The sequence below is a fragment of the Martes martes genome, assembly GCF_963455335.1.
Source record: "Martes martes genome assembly, chromosome: 3".
NCBI classification, from domain to species: domain Eukaryota; kingdom Metazoa; phylum Chordata; class Mammalia; order Carnivora; family Mustelidae; genus Martes; species Martes martes.
The window spans coordinates 192,989,721-193,004,677 of NC_137890.1; the positions used below are offsets into that span (position 1 = coordinate 192,989,721).

General features: G+C 49.2%; 1 protein-coding gene across 3 annotated transcripts in view; it reads right to left on the bottom strand.

Annotated features, from left to right (window-relative positions):
- The window catches only part of MFSD6 (major facilitator superfamily domain containing 6), a 69,627-nt gene extending 55,393 nt beyond the window's left edge, over positions 1 to 14,234 (bottom strand). The window contains exon 1 of one of the 3 annotated variants that reach the window (XM_080798490.1): positions 13,845 to 14,234. The gene's annotated coding sequence lies outside the window, so the exon portion shown is untranslated. Of the gene's footprint in view, positions 1 to 12,620; positions 12,721 to 13,172; positions 13,242 to 13,844 lie in introns of those variants that run through there. The other 2 variants (XM_080798491.1, XM_080798492.1) reach the window with 2 other exon arrangements.
- Positions 14,235 to 14,957: the final 723 nt, after the last annotated feature.

The window sequence follows — 14,957 nt, forward strand, 5'->3', positions numbered from 1 at the left end:
TTTTAGTTTCAGTTCAGGATGCTAATGTTTAGACTTAATATTTTCAGGTTATGTTTTGATTTTGAGGAAAAGGAACCAAAACAATCACATTTAAAACATAGTTACAGGGGCGCCTGGGTGGCTCAGTGGGTTAAAGCCTCTGCCTTTGGCTCAGGTCATGATCCCAGGGTCCTGGGATCGAGCCCCGCATTGGGCTCTCTGCTCAGCAGGGAGCCTGCTTCCCCCTCTCTCTCTGCCTGCCTCTCTGCCTACTTGTGGTCTCTGTCTGTCAAATAAATAAAATCTTTTTTAAAAATTAAATAAATAAATAAATAAATAAAACACAGTAACAAAATACAGTCCAAATGCAGTCATCTGTGCGATCATGGGATCAGGGACAAAGCGAAGCAAATGAGCCAAAACAATCTTTAATAAAATTAAAATATGCCCCCAAAGCAGAGCATGCTTTGGCTGACTTAGATTACATTTCATTGGCCATAAGGATTGATAGAGCAAGAAAAAAGAGCAGTAAAAATATTTATATGCTGGATGAAGTACTTCATCTGTTTACCCCAAGGGGAGGTACTGTTTATTAAGTCGTCTAACAATACGAACCCATTCAGCTAACATTTTGTTTAAACCTCTGAGCGTTTTTATTTTTTAGATTTTTTTAAAAGTAACTTCTAAAAAGGAGAGAAGACATTTCAATTCAGACACAGAATTAAACTTATGAACTTCTCTGGGAAATCTGTACTGTAGATTTACAGTTAATACTACTTGGATAAGAAGGGCTTTTATTTATTAGAAAAGTCGAAAATTGTTCTCAGTGAGCACTCTCTAATGATAGTAACCAACACCGTCACTGGGAAAATAGAACACAGCCTTCTAAACGCAGAAAGACGTTCCATCAGTACTTATACTCAGTCATTCAATCAGCAGGTATTTCTGAATTACTGATGATGGTGATGAAATAATTCTTGCTAAAATTGATAGCTACCATCATTATGCGTTTAACTGGAAACCGCTCAAACGTATACTGAGGTATCCACAAATACGTGAGTATGGAACTGGATTCAGCTTTTCAGGGGGAAAAACACCTTAAACCTGAATATATCGTTTGGAGTAGCAATCGCCGAAGGCTAGATTGACAAACACTATAACGTAGCAGCAACATGACTCTTGGTGACGGAGAGGAAGCAGTGCCCGGCTAACACAGAAAGGCCAATCCCCTCTCGGCACCACTTCCGTCACAGCTCGATGTTGCTCAGAGACCAGTACAGAGGCTGCAAGATGGTAAAATCCACACTTGGAACCCTTAGAGCCGGCTCTACATTGTCAACTGTCACCGACCATTCTCTAGGCCTTTACATGATGTGAGCGTCAGGGCAGGTCTCTAACTACTGCTGCACTGTATTAGCGGTACAGACGCAGAGAAACCACCCAAACGAGACCGACAGTCCTGGTTTTCGGCCACTGCATCTTGAACATTGAGTTCACCCCCCAGATTTTCCAGGAAGAGCTTCCCTCAGAGGCTTATCCAGCATTCAATGTCAATTCCAACAGATCTTTTCCCATAATGATTGCTTGAGCATCTGCTAGGCCTTTAGACCTTTAGCCGATGTCATGAAAAAGAAACACAAGGTTGGTTTTATAATAGTTCCACAAGCTACAAAGGCATTAAGGTCTACAGAGGTGAATGACTATTTTGGAATCTTCCTTCCTTTTGGAGCACTTTGACATGGCTCCTCTATGGCTAAACCAAGCTGTAAAAGAGCCAAACTGGTTCTAGTCCTGTCAGCCCAGCCAGATCCTCCAAGGTCCAGCTTGAGCCCTCCCAGTCACTCACTGCTCCCCACAGCTGCTGCCAATATCGTTCCACTTGGAAGGAAACTCCTCCCAGAAAGTGCCTCCCTGTTATTCATGATGGACCTTTCCCAGGCTCATAGCAAAACCTGTCTGCTGGGTGACAAACAACCTGACTCATACAGTGGCGAATATATACCTCCTGGCTGGCCATCTTGATGACATATTTGTATTTCAATAAGGGCTCAGTGGGCTATATTAGCATCACAGTTACTACTAACCACAACACAACAAGGCTTAAGTAATAGCTGCTATAGGTTTAAAATGTATCAACTCATTTAATCATCTCAACAGTTCTCTGGGGTCAGATTACTTTCCCAACTTTACAATGAGGCCAGCGAGCCGCAGAGAAGGAAAATGATGAGCCCAACGTGAGTAGGGAGCCAGGAGCAGAGCTAGCGCTCAAACCCAGACAGGGTGTGCAGGGCTGTGTCTCAAGGCACCATGTAGCTACTGGACAGGGATGTCCAAAACATGGTCTTGGGCCTCAAAGGCTTGCTTTATAGTTGACAAGATGACCCCAAAACACAAGGAGGATTTAAGATTTTTTTTTTTTATTTGCTTGACAGACAGAGATCACAATTAGGCAGAGAGGAAGGCAGAGGGAGAGAGGAGAAAGCAGGCTCCCCGAGGAGCAGAGAGCCCGATGCGGGACTCGATCCCAGGGCCCCAAGATCATGACCTGAGCCGAAGGCAGAGGCATTAACCCACTGAGCCACCCAGGTGTCCCCACAAGGAGGATTTAAATGGCAAGTGACAAGAATAACGGAAGCTACAGAGCACAGAGCAATTAACAGGAAAAGTTACAGACCATGGGGTGCATGGGGTGCATGGGGAGCAGAGAGCCCGAACTTCACATAGATGCTGTCAAGAGAATGAAGGACTTAACTTGAACCCCGAAAGATGTGTAGGGTTTGCCTTGGGCCAAGATGAATGGGAAAACTATTCCACGATAGGGGAAAAGAAGAGATAACAGGAGAGCCTGAAAATGTTGATGCTGGGGCTGAGGGGCACCTGAGGGTAGCACCCACCAACAGATCACAGAGGCCCTATAAATCAACCGAGGGGTGACAGGAGAGAACACAGACCGCCACGTTAGAGACTTCTACTGAAAATGAAAGAGGTTCTTTAACCCGACAAATATAAACTTAGCACCAACCACTGGATGGGATGTGTGTTTGGTGATCAGTAATTCCAAAGGTGAAGACCAAGTCCTTGCTGTCCAGTCCAGTGGTAAGAGAGGGCGACAAGAGCCACAGTGCGCCGTGCTGTCTGTTAAAGCAGGAGCAAGTACAGCTGACACAGGCATCTCTTGGGGGGCTGGGGGGGTTCTCCGGGGATGAGAGAGTGGCCCATAAGAGGAGGCACAGGGGAGGGTCTGAGCCCCTTAATAAGGCCCCAGAAGGGCCTTCTACACGCTCCGAAGGGGTGGCTGAGTAGGGGAGGAGAGACTGGCAGTGACTTTCGGAATGCTGGCTCCGTCACTGACTAGTTGTGTGGCCTTGAGGAAGCTACTTCTCTTAGTCTCCTCATCTACAAAATGAGGAATTTAATAATACTTCTCCATTTCGGTAGCTGGGGGGGGGGGGGATGAAAAAGTGTAATGCCGAACTCTTACAGCACCTGATCTATGGCGGGAACTTGCTGGTATTATTCATTCTGAGCGCGACAGAGAGCCCCCGAGAGAACTAGGATACAATGGCCACGTTTGTATTTTACGAAGATCATTATAGCTTCAGTGTGGAAAACAGAATGGCAATATTTTACTACTGTAACCCCTGAGGATTTCCTAACATCTGATCTTTTATTTTAGTGTACTGGTTTTTTTTTTTTTAAGATTTTTTTATTTGACACAGAGAGAGAGAGAGAGATCACAAGTAGGCAGAGAGGCAGGCAGAGAAAGTGGGAAGCAGGCTCCCTGCTGAGCAGAGAGCCGGATGTGGGGCTCGATCCCTGGACCCTGAGGTCATGACCTGAGCCGAAGGCAGAGGCTTAACCCACCGAGCCACCCAGGCACCCCGATCGAATTACTTTTTTCAAAAACATTTTACTATTTATTTGAGAGAAAGAGAGCAAGAGCTCAAGTGGGGACGGCGAGGCGGGAGGAGGAGAGGCGGGCTAGGACCTGAGATCATGACCTGAGCCAAAGGCAGATACTTAACCAACTAAGCCCAGAACCCAGGTGACCCTAGAATTGCTTTAGATAGTCTCTATGAATTGCATTTAATGCAATCTTTTATTAACATCTGGAAATAAAAGAAACTCCTTTGATTACTCTCATATCTGAGCTGTGGCAAGACTTGTGGATGATTTTATTGTTTTTATAGGTATTTCCTGTCTTCCCGACTAGATTATAAACTACTTGAATGAGGGATCTGGTACTAAGCATATTCCCTTTACTCTTCTAAGCTCACAATAAAGATTATTTTTGACAAGCATCTGATGGCGTATACTGGAGCCTGATGGACGTTTTACTGAAGTTTAATGTGACGGAGATTAATCTTAGGAAGCGCAGAGAGAAGTTCCAGGTGCTCTCCTGGCTTCAACGTATCCGTGCTTCTCTGAGCCTCGCTTTACTCACTGTAACGTGGGGATCAAAACACAAACCCAAGAGGGTTTCCAAGGCTTAAACGAAATAATGCGTGAAAAAGCATTTTTCGTTTTTTCTTAAAGATTTTTTATTTTTGAGGGAGCAAGAGTGAATTCACGTTCCTGTCGATTTCTGCACTGTCAGCCTAGTTTCTTCCGGGGATGGGGGTGTGGGGAGGGGAGCAGCACGCCGGCTCCCAGGAGAACACAGGGTTCTTTAGGGACTGGAACGATAATCAGGTATCTCCCGGCCAGAAATACCTATTCATTTAGAATAGAGCCACCTGTAGGAACATTTCAGTTATATTTGTAACATAACAACCGTGAGGGACCGGAGCTGAAATCCAGCGCATTCCCCTCCAATGCTAAGAGAGCGGAAGGAAGCAGGTACTCTCATCTCTCCGGGGTGTGGTTGTGGGGGAGAAAATAGTCTTTAATTCTACATGTGGCTCAGCAGCAAGCCGCCTGGATTTTCACTTTGACTTTGTGGAAGACACAAGAAATACGATTCAAAAACGGGTGGCCTTAGACCTTGGCGAGCATCACGGAAGCAAATTCCTGTTCGTTTGCTTCGGGCTCCCGGTGAAGGGCTGGGCTGGGAGCTCGCAGCGCCAGCGTGAAGCGGGCCCCAGAACCCGGCTTCCTTCGACGCCTTTACTCACTTCCCGGCTGAAAACAAGCCCAGCGTGAGGAGTAAGCCGGCAGCTCAAATCACACCACGAACAGAATTTCGTTTTAAGCTACTTCGGTCCCGTGAGCTTCTCCAACAGGAGCAGAACGCAGTGGGTGCCGAGCCGGGCGCGAGCCAGCGGACGTGCAGGTGCTCGCGCTGCTTTCCCCGTCCCCTGGTCCCCTGAGCCACCGGCACCAGCCAGAAAGGAAACGCGGTGGAGGAGGCTGGGCACAAGCACAGGAGGAAGAGGGTCCCGCGTTCCTGGGCCGCAGGCTGCTGGAGCCCGGCAGCGGCCCCCTCTGAGCCACCCCACAAGCAGGGCTGGAGCCCCGGGGGCGCCACAGAGTGCCTACCTTTTATTTATTTATTTTTTTTTAAGATTTTATTTCAAGTAATCTCTACACCCAACGTAGGACTCAAACTCACGACCCCGAGATCGGCTGGGCGGAGTGCATCACTTCTAAACCAGAGGGAATCCTGTGTTGCAGTCTGGCACACCGACAACCGTCTCCCGAGACAGGCCCACCCAGAGCGCTCCTGTCACTGCCCTCCAGCCGCAGCGGCCCCTCGGGTCCTCCGGGCCACGGGTTCCCACCTGGGGGGCCGTGCAGTCTTTCCCAGGAGTCTCCGAGAGCTAAATACGTGTCACCCAGAAGCTGCCTGCTCAGTTTCAAATGTGAATGTAATTCTTCTTCGCTTTTCTCGGACGGGGAACCCTACCCGCGCAGCTATTCCCACGTGAGAGCCTGGAGAGTCGACTGACACCGAACGGTGGCTTCCCACAGCTTCCAGGCACCAGAAGAGGCACAGGGTTAGAGAGAGAGAGAGAGAGAGAGCGCGCGCGCGCGCAGGTGGAACCCAGCCGGCCCCAGCCCAGGCCACAGGGAACCTGGCCACCTCAGCAAGTCAACACTTACCTCCCTATTATCAATCTCTATTATGAAATGATTTACTGTTTCAATGAATATAAATGTAACCTTTGTTTCTTTGCCAAGAAGCCAACATGGAAAATCTCAGACTTATATTTTCAAAGCATGAAACAAAAGGTTTTTAAAAGGTTGATACTGAAAGAAGTGATCTGCTTACGGTTTTAGAGAAAGATTTTTCTCAATAAATCTTTGCTTGCTACACTTGAGGAGCAATTTATAGAGAAGATGCATTAGTTTAAAAAAAGACATTATAATTCTATTAAAATGCTTTTTGGTTTATTTTTAAACCTTGTTATGTGAATCTGTTTTATACATAGAGACTTTTTTTTTTTCAAATCTTTTCAGAAAAAAGCTGACCCTAAATATATTAATATAGGAGTATGGGTTCAAGATCTAAAAATACTAGGACAAATAATATGGAGGACAAGGGTAGATGGAGAGGAGAAGGGAGTTGAGGGAAATTGGAAGGGGAGGTGAACCATGAGAGACTATGGACTCTGAAAAACAACCCGAGGGTTTTGAAGGGGTGGCGGCGGGTGGGAGGTTGGGGGAATCAGGTGGTGGGTATTAGGGAGGGCACGGATTGCATGGAGCACTGGATGTGGTGAAAAAACAATGAATACCGTTACGCTGAAAAGAAATTTAAAAAAAAAAGACTATTATAATGAAAAAAAAGACTATTATAACAAAAAAAATAAAATAAAAATACTAGGAACACAGGAAAAGCTGATTGTGGAAAAATAAGAATTATAAGAAAAAATAAAAACACAATTCCAGGTACTAGTAATAAAACATTACGTTAGAGCACTTATGGGCATGTGGGCATACAAATGAAAAATGATGTTATATTTATAATGGGTATTTGATGAAAGCTTATTCAGTAAATGACTGGGGCGATTACCTGGCTGTTCCAACACGGTTAAGAGACTGGGGAAGTTAGGAAGGCTAAGGAAAGCACAAGCTACCCATAAGACATAAGACAAGGCATTTTTTTGTAAAGATTCTACTTATTTACTTGACAGAGAGAGAGAGATCACAAGTACCCAGAGAGGCAGCGGGGCGGAGGTGGGTAAGCAAGCTCCCTGCTGAGCAGAGAGCCCGACGCGGGGCTCAATCCCAGGACCCTGAGATCACGACCTGAACTGAAGGCAGAGGCCTAACCCACTGACCCACCCAGGCGCCCCAAGACAAGGCATTTTAAACAGAAATTTAGAGGTGCTCAGGCACATCTTTTATGAATTTATAATTTAGATCAAAATATAGATCTCAAGACTTAAAGTACATTTAAGCACATGAGCTCCCATCTCTGACTTTTATTTATATCCCCAGATGCTAGCATCTAAAACAATACTTTATATCCTACACACATTCCAGTATACGTAACCTAAATTGTTTCTTGTACTGTTAGAACCCCGATAGACAGCTAACATGAAGTATCAGTTTCTTTCAGAAAAAGACTGATTGTCGAGCCCATTAAAGTACAAATACACACACGCCACACCAATGCTTTTGAAAATGAAAATATTCAGTGCTGGTAAGGACAAAGACCGACAGGGACTCTCGTTAACTGAGAAGAGCAACACCTTTCTAGAATGCAACAATTTAAGTATAAGGATGTTCATTTCAGCACTTCTCATAATAACCAAACTGAAGCACAGGAGGCAATCAGTGACAGGAGCAGTTAAATAAAGTTAAATAAAGCGTGGTACATCCAACAAGAGCAGAAGAGAACTCAATTGACTGCCGTTAATAGAATACGGAGAAACGCTCATGATCTACTCTGCATCACACTAAGTGAAAAGGGGCAGGACACAAACCCCCTGTACTGCAAGAGTTCTACCTGCAAGTTTATGTACTTCATATGAAGTATGTTTTGCAAAAAACCCGAGGAAAATAATAACAACACGTCAGTAGGGCTATCTCTGAGAGGTTAGGCATTACTTTAATTTTTTCTTTTACTTTGCTGGATTTTCCTTCAATGAGCATTTATCATTTTTAAAATACAGAAGAGGCATTATTTTAAAACCTTTGACGGGGTGCCTGGGTGGCTCAGTCCATTAACGGTAAGCATCTGCCTTCAGCTCAGGTCATGATTCCAGCATCCTGAGATCCAGCCTGGGGCTGAGCTCCCTGCTCAGCGGGGAGCCTGCTCCTCTCTCCCTCAGCCCCTCCCCCTGCTCATGCTCTCTCTCTCTAATAAATAAATAAAATATTTTAAAAATTATAAAAAAAAAAAAAACAGGGCATTTGAGTTACAATCAAGACCCCTTGATTCTGGAGCTCTTGAAAAGTCATGGGAAGTTGCTAAATTGAAGTCTGCTTTTCCTTGGGCTGATCCCACTTATGTGTAGAGACAACTGAAAGGCCTGTTACAAGGGCTTTGAGATACCCTTAAAGAGTTGTGTATCTTCACGATAGGGAGAGAACCCCTGTGCACTGCTGATGAGATAGAAATTGGTGCAGACACTACAAAAAACTCTACAGAGATTCCTCGAAAAATTTTAAATGAGATTACCACAGGGTCCAGTAATTCCATTGCTGGGTGTTTACCCAAAGAAAATGAAAACCAGATTCGAAAAGATACATGCATCTCTGTTTACCGCAGCATTACCTACAACAGCCAAGTTGCGGAAGCAACCACGCGTCCACCACCAGATGAGCGGACGAGGAAGAGGTGGTGTATATACACACAACGGCCCGTGACTCAGCCACAAGAAAAGAATGAAATCTTGCCATTCGCGACAACATGAATGGACCCAGAGGGTATCATGCCAAGTGCAGTAAGCCCGACAAGAAGACACATGCGATATGATTTCACTTACGTGTGGCATCTAAAACACAAAAGGAATGAACAAACAAAAAACAGAATCAGACTTATACGTACGGAGAACTGGTGGTTGCCACAGGGGGGGCACGTTGAAGGGTTAGGGATGGGGAGGTACAAATTCCTGTGAAATCAGGGGAGGAAGACTCCAGCATGGGGGGTACAGTCAATGAAACTGCAGCAACTTTGTAGGGTGACACATGAGCTAGCACTTACTGTTGTAACCATTGCATAAAGTATAGACGTGTTGAATCACTATGTTATGCACCTGAAACTAATGTAATATCGTATGTTAATTATACCTCAATAAAAAATAGTTTTTAAAAAGATGTCATGCCTTCAAAACATAAGGAACCTGATTATACAGTAAGTTAAAATGTGTGTCATTTTTACCCTCTGAAAGCATAACAATAAAATCGTTTATTCAAATTCCCTCATAAAGGTGAATTTGAGTTTCACTGGTTCATTAAACCCAGCTCCGCAGAACTTATTTTGAAACAGAATCAAGAACGCGCTCCCTGCTAGCTCCCCGTCAGCCACACACAGAGGCTTGACTGTGCTGGACCAGAAGAGTGCCTTCTGTCAAATTGTGGACGCTGTGCGTGTCCCTTTGTGTGGTTCTGCTTGATGCTTAGGGTAAGGGCTCCAGACTTCGCTCTGTTAAGAGACACCTTGTTTACCTTGGGCCCAAGCGTGTTCTCTCAATCTGGTCCCTAAAAGTACCTAGTGCAGTTACGAGACAAGAATTTGTCACATGGCTCCCAGGGACCCGCTCCTTCACTGTTCTGGATTCCAGACATCCTCTGCGGCTCGGCACCCCACGGGCGGCAGGGCCCACTGTGAGGCACCTTGCGGGCAGCGGAGGTCTCTCTACATAGCAGCTCACCACCACCCCAGGCTCCTTACTCACTTTCCCTTGGCACGATTAACCTATAAATCAGGCTTGTTGAGACAACATCAGTTCCTCTTTCTAGTTCTCCTTTTATCCTCCACAAAGCCACAGCGCAGCTCCCTCTGGCCACTGCTGACTCATGAGGGCCAGACTCCCACTCTCCCCCAGTCCCACGCTTAGTCTCCGATCAAAAGATTTCCCCTGAGTTATTAAAAGTTGGACTTTCCTGTTTTCTATTTGCAACATGTTCCCTGGATTTGTCTTCCCTTCCCAAACACACATGAGAACAAATGTCAAAAAAGGTGTCTCAGCCCTCCTTTACCCAATCCTCTTTCCTACCTCTGGAATACGGGTTTTTCTCTGAGCCTACATTTCATTCCATCTGCCCCACCCCGCCCCCCAGCCTCAAATGCAGCAGGACCGCCAGGTCCTAAGGTAGTACAGTGTTCTCATTCACATTTCCAAGCCTCAGACACCCCTCTACACATCCTCGACTCAGCCGCATTTACATTACCTTGGACCAAGGCAGATGGAGGCTACTTTCAATACAACACTCTGTGTGCTTTTTGTTGGTGCTGAGGTAGGGGTGTGGGCCTGCTTGGGACCTACTTAGACCCAGAAACTAGCAAGATGAGTTGCAGCATCTATAGCAAATACATACTGATATACAGGCTCGAGGTTTAGGTGTTTCACATTGAGGTTATTTTGTTTGGGTTTGGTTTTCTGCTTGGGGCTCTGCACCAGGAAATCATTGCCTTAACAAAGGACTCTGATAGTTTCCTAAAGCTTCCTGGTCACCTAAATTGAGACAGTGCCATTTTACAAAATAGTAAATAACTGTCTTCTAAATATAGAGAGGGAAAAGCAGCTAGGAAAGAAATGTTACTGAAACCAACAACAGGGCTAATGACTACATAAATGTGTCATTTGGGATTTAGGGCAACAAATCAGGCTAACAGAGACCCTTAAAAAACAAGTCCAAACATAACTTCATAAGGAAAAAAGTAAAAGCATCTTCTTATCACCCCAGCCCATCCTACTTCCTTCACGCTGTCGATGTCAACGGTTTCGGGACAATGAGGTGCACGCGGGCCTGCGTGCATGTTTAAGTATATGCATCTAAATATCTTTTTCTATTTCCTCTTTTCACTTACTGTGTCTTGACTTTTCCCAAGACAATGCGCCAAGGTGGCTAACAGACATATTTACATTTATCGTTTATCTCCCTTTCATCTACAACGTGATTGCTAAATCAAGATTTCCTGGATATCAAAAAAAGAAAGCCAAAAAAACCTGTTGGCCTAATACTAAATATATCTTTGGTTATTTTCATTTTTCTTACACTTGCCTTCAACCTAAAAATGGTGAGAACAAACAGGTATATATGCATGAATATGTAATTTGCAATGCAAATTACAGATTATCTTACATAGATACGAACATATGTAATATATGTACCCTGAAAGGTAGTTAATTTTCAAAGTCAAAAAGTGAAGGAGGGAATCTGCCTGGGTAGTGAGGCCCAGTGGGTCCTGAATAAGGAGGAACACCTGGGTGGAAATTTCTTAGGCTTTGGAGCCAGAGACACGGGGCCCATCTAACTCTCACTGATGATGTGGTTTGTGTCAATTCTTTAACTCTTCCCTGCCTCCTTTTCATCGTTTTCAGTGCTGGGGAAAAGACTTCTCTCACAGACACTTAGAAATTAAGTGTGTAAGATGGTGTTTTGGACATCGTAAGAGCTCAGAAAGTGCCTTCTTACTGTCAGCAATCCAGGCAGACTAGGGGTTCCCAGGCCTCCTACCACCGAACGTGCAAACCTTGCTGCCGCTCTGCTTCATGGTTTAGTCGGCCTCATCCATACAGAAACACAAAGGGCCTTAGAAATAAATTACTGGGAACATGCTTAGTAACTTAACGCATTATTGAAATGTGAGCCTCTCTCCTACTCACCCCATGTCTTGCTCTGGGCTCAACAGCAATGTCCCAGCCTGCTCTTAAGCAATCCTAAATCTTACTTCCAACCTGCGATAAACACAGGCCATCTGGCTATCAAAATAACTGAGAATATCTTGATGTCTGCTAATGGCCAGCTGCTCAAGGTGTCAAAAGCCAGTCTTAACAATGACTAGGGTTCCTGTCCTTTCCTTTTACTTAGCAAGGCCATCAATGATGCATGCGCCTTCAGCGGGCCAGTTCCCGAGTCTCCAGGGAAGGGACGCTCTGCCCACCCCAGAAGTCTAGTAAATACACCTCTGTCGGCCCACTGTCTGTCCCCCCACCCCTTGTAGTCCTCTATATTGAAGAGGTTAGATTTCCACAAAATCCTTAACTTCTAGAACAGTGAAGGGGAAACCTGGCCACCATAGTATCCAACCATCTCCTTTTACATGCGAGGAAACTGAGGCTGGGGCAGATGTGACATACCCAAGGACGCACGACTATCTAGACAGCAATTGTCACCAGAACCTCGACGCTTTAAGGTTCTTTCCTACAAATATCAGGCGAGGTTTTATCTGTTCCAGGAGCTCTGCAAGGTGTTTATTAAATATTTTTGGTTGAAAAGAAAATGCCTGTGGTCCTGAATGTGTGTGGGAGAAGCAAAATGCACCGTGTTCCTGCCTTAAGCAGAATTAATCCACCTGTCTGTCTGCGAGGAGGAGAAACGAAGCGTAAATTGCGTTTCCAATTTTTCACCTTCCCACTTAAAATTACAGGGGGGTGGGGAATAACCAGGACCCCGACAGGCGAGGAGCCCCCGTTAGTATCCGCAAAGGGCTCTGGGGACGCGTCAGAGCAGGCAGGCTCCGGTTAAGGGAGGAGGCGCGGGCGGCGCAGCTGAGGGTGGAGGCAGTTTTCCTGTTTATTCACCTGCGGGATCCGGCGCCGTCCGTCCTCCCGGCGCACAGGCGGTCCGGGCCTGTCACTGGGTCTGTCCGGAGACTCTCGCTCCCCCTTCCCCGAGGGTGTTGACCGCGAGGGCGCCGGGAGCGCGGAGGAGAAGGGCCTGCCCGGGGCGGGGGGGCCCGGCCCTGTCCCCGCACCCGCACCCGCACCCCCGCAGCTGCCGGCGCCGGGCGGGGCCCCTCGGGCAGCGCCTTTGTTTTCCTGCCGCAGTTACGTTTGCGGAAGTGCCGCCCGCGCCCGGGCCCGGGGTGCCCGCTGCAGCCCCCCCAGCGCCCCATGAGGATGACAAGCGACCCAGAAGCCGGGGGGAGGGAGGGGGGAGGGCGGGTGAGCCCGGAGCAGAGCCGCCCACGCCCGCCCCGAGCCGCGCCTCCGAGACCCCCCCCCAGCAGGTGCGCGCGCGGCAGGGGAGCCCCCGCCCTCCGAGCCGACCGCCCCCGCGGGGGAAGCTGGGGCGGGGCTGCCGCGCCCCCCCCCCGGCCGAGCGCCCCCTCCCCGCGCGGGGCCCGGACTCACCTGCTGCGGGCGGCGCCGGCGCTCAGAGGCGCGGGGCGCCGGGGGCCTTCTCCCCCCGGCGCGGGGCGGCGGCTCGGGGCGCCGGGGCGGCGGCTGTCGGGGCGGCGCGCGCCATCGCGGGCGGGCGGGGGCTGCTCGGGGGCTGCGGCGGGCGGGGCGCGGCCGAGGGGCGCGTGCGGAGGGGCGACCCGCAGCGGCCAGCCGGGCGCAGCGCCGGCGCGGACTCCCGCCTCCCTCCCCGCGGCCCGGGGCGCGCAGCTCGCGGCCGGCCGGACCCGCGTCAGGCCCGAGGACCCGCCGCCAGGTGCAGCGCCCCGCCTCCTGCGGCGCCGGCGGATGCGTCGGGGCCGCTCCTCCCGGCCTCCCGCCCGCCCCGCGCCCCGGGGGACCCCCGGCCCCGGCCTGCAGGCGCAGCGCGCGGCGGAGGGGAGGGCGCGGGCGGCTCGGTCCCCGCGCCCGGCTCCCGCGCGCCTGGTTCCCGCGCGGACCCGGGGGCGGAGATGGTCGCCGACCGGGAAGCAGCATCGCCGCCGCTCGCCGGGCGCTCGTGAGGCGCAAACACGCGCTGACGCACGCCCGAGCTCTCGGCGCCGCGCGCCCGACCTTGGCCCCGGCCGACCCCGGAGAGGGACGGGGTCGGGGCTGCGGCGCACAGCGGGTTCCGGGACTCACCGGGCGGGACTCGCCGGGCCGGGACGCAGCGGAGCTACCGCAGCCTCTCCAGGTGGGAAGGGGCCGCTGAGTGTCCGGCGCGTCGCCGAGGAGGTAACCCTGCGTGTCGCACCGAGAACGTAACCAAAGTTGCATTTCTGGTTAGACGCGGTGAGAAGGTGGGGACGCGGCGCCGGCGCTGAAGGCCGCATCCCTCGGCCACAGGCCTGTGAAGGGCTCCGGGGTGCCGCACCCTGCTCTCGGGGAGCTTACGGTCCTGTTCAGGCGATAACAACAACAATAATGATGACAGCCAACATTCAGGAACGTTTCTTATGTATGAAAAACTGCTTCCGGGCATCGAACGTTACCGTAGTCCTAAAGATGCAGATCGTATTCCCATTTCACAACGATAAAACCGAGGCTGAAGCTTAAAGTGACCAACCCAAAATTACTAAATAATAGAAGGAAGGGAAGTCTTTTATCTCCAGGATTTAAGGCTCTTAGCCATGAAATCATATTGATGAGAATTCCAGAGGCCCCGAAGCCTCAGAACTTGAGGTCCCTCTTGAGGAAAAATTTAACAAAATTATGAATGCGAAGTCCTGGAGGCCAGGAAGGGTCCCGGAAGCTTGAACTACATTAGCCTCAGGCCAAATCCAGTTGCAATACTTCTGCGGAAAAGCCAAGACGACTGAAGGCCGTAAATGCCGCCTTTTCAAATGAAAGAGACGAAGGCGGCTTGTTGGGGAACGAGACACTTTGGCCTAGTGTGGCCTCCTACTGCCTCGTCGGAACGGACAGCTCCCAAAGTACCCAGCTGGTAGCTGCGATAACAGAATTATCATTCTTTTCTGTCCGGCTCTTAAAGAAGGAGCCTTTAAAAAAACATGGTCTGACGTGGCTCCGCTTCTCTCCTGCGTATAGTGGGGGGGCGGGGGGGGGGGACGAGCAGGAAACTGGAGAAGGAAGGGCAGCTCTTAAGCCACGGGGGCTCCAGGGGGGCTGCCTGGGGACTGGCGAAGCCGAGTCACCTAGAGATTTGCGCTGGTGTTTCTGTTGCGGAAAGGACAGGGTGGCCTCAGGGGTCAGCACGGCAGAAAATGTGGTTTTCATTGGCCTCGTTAGGGCGGG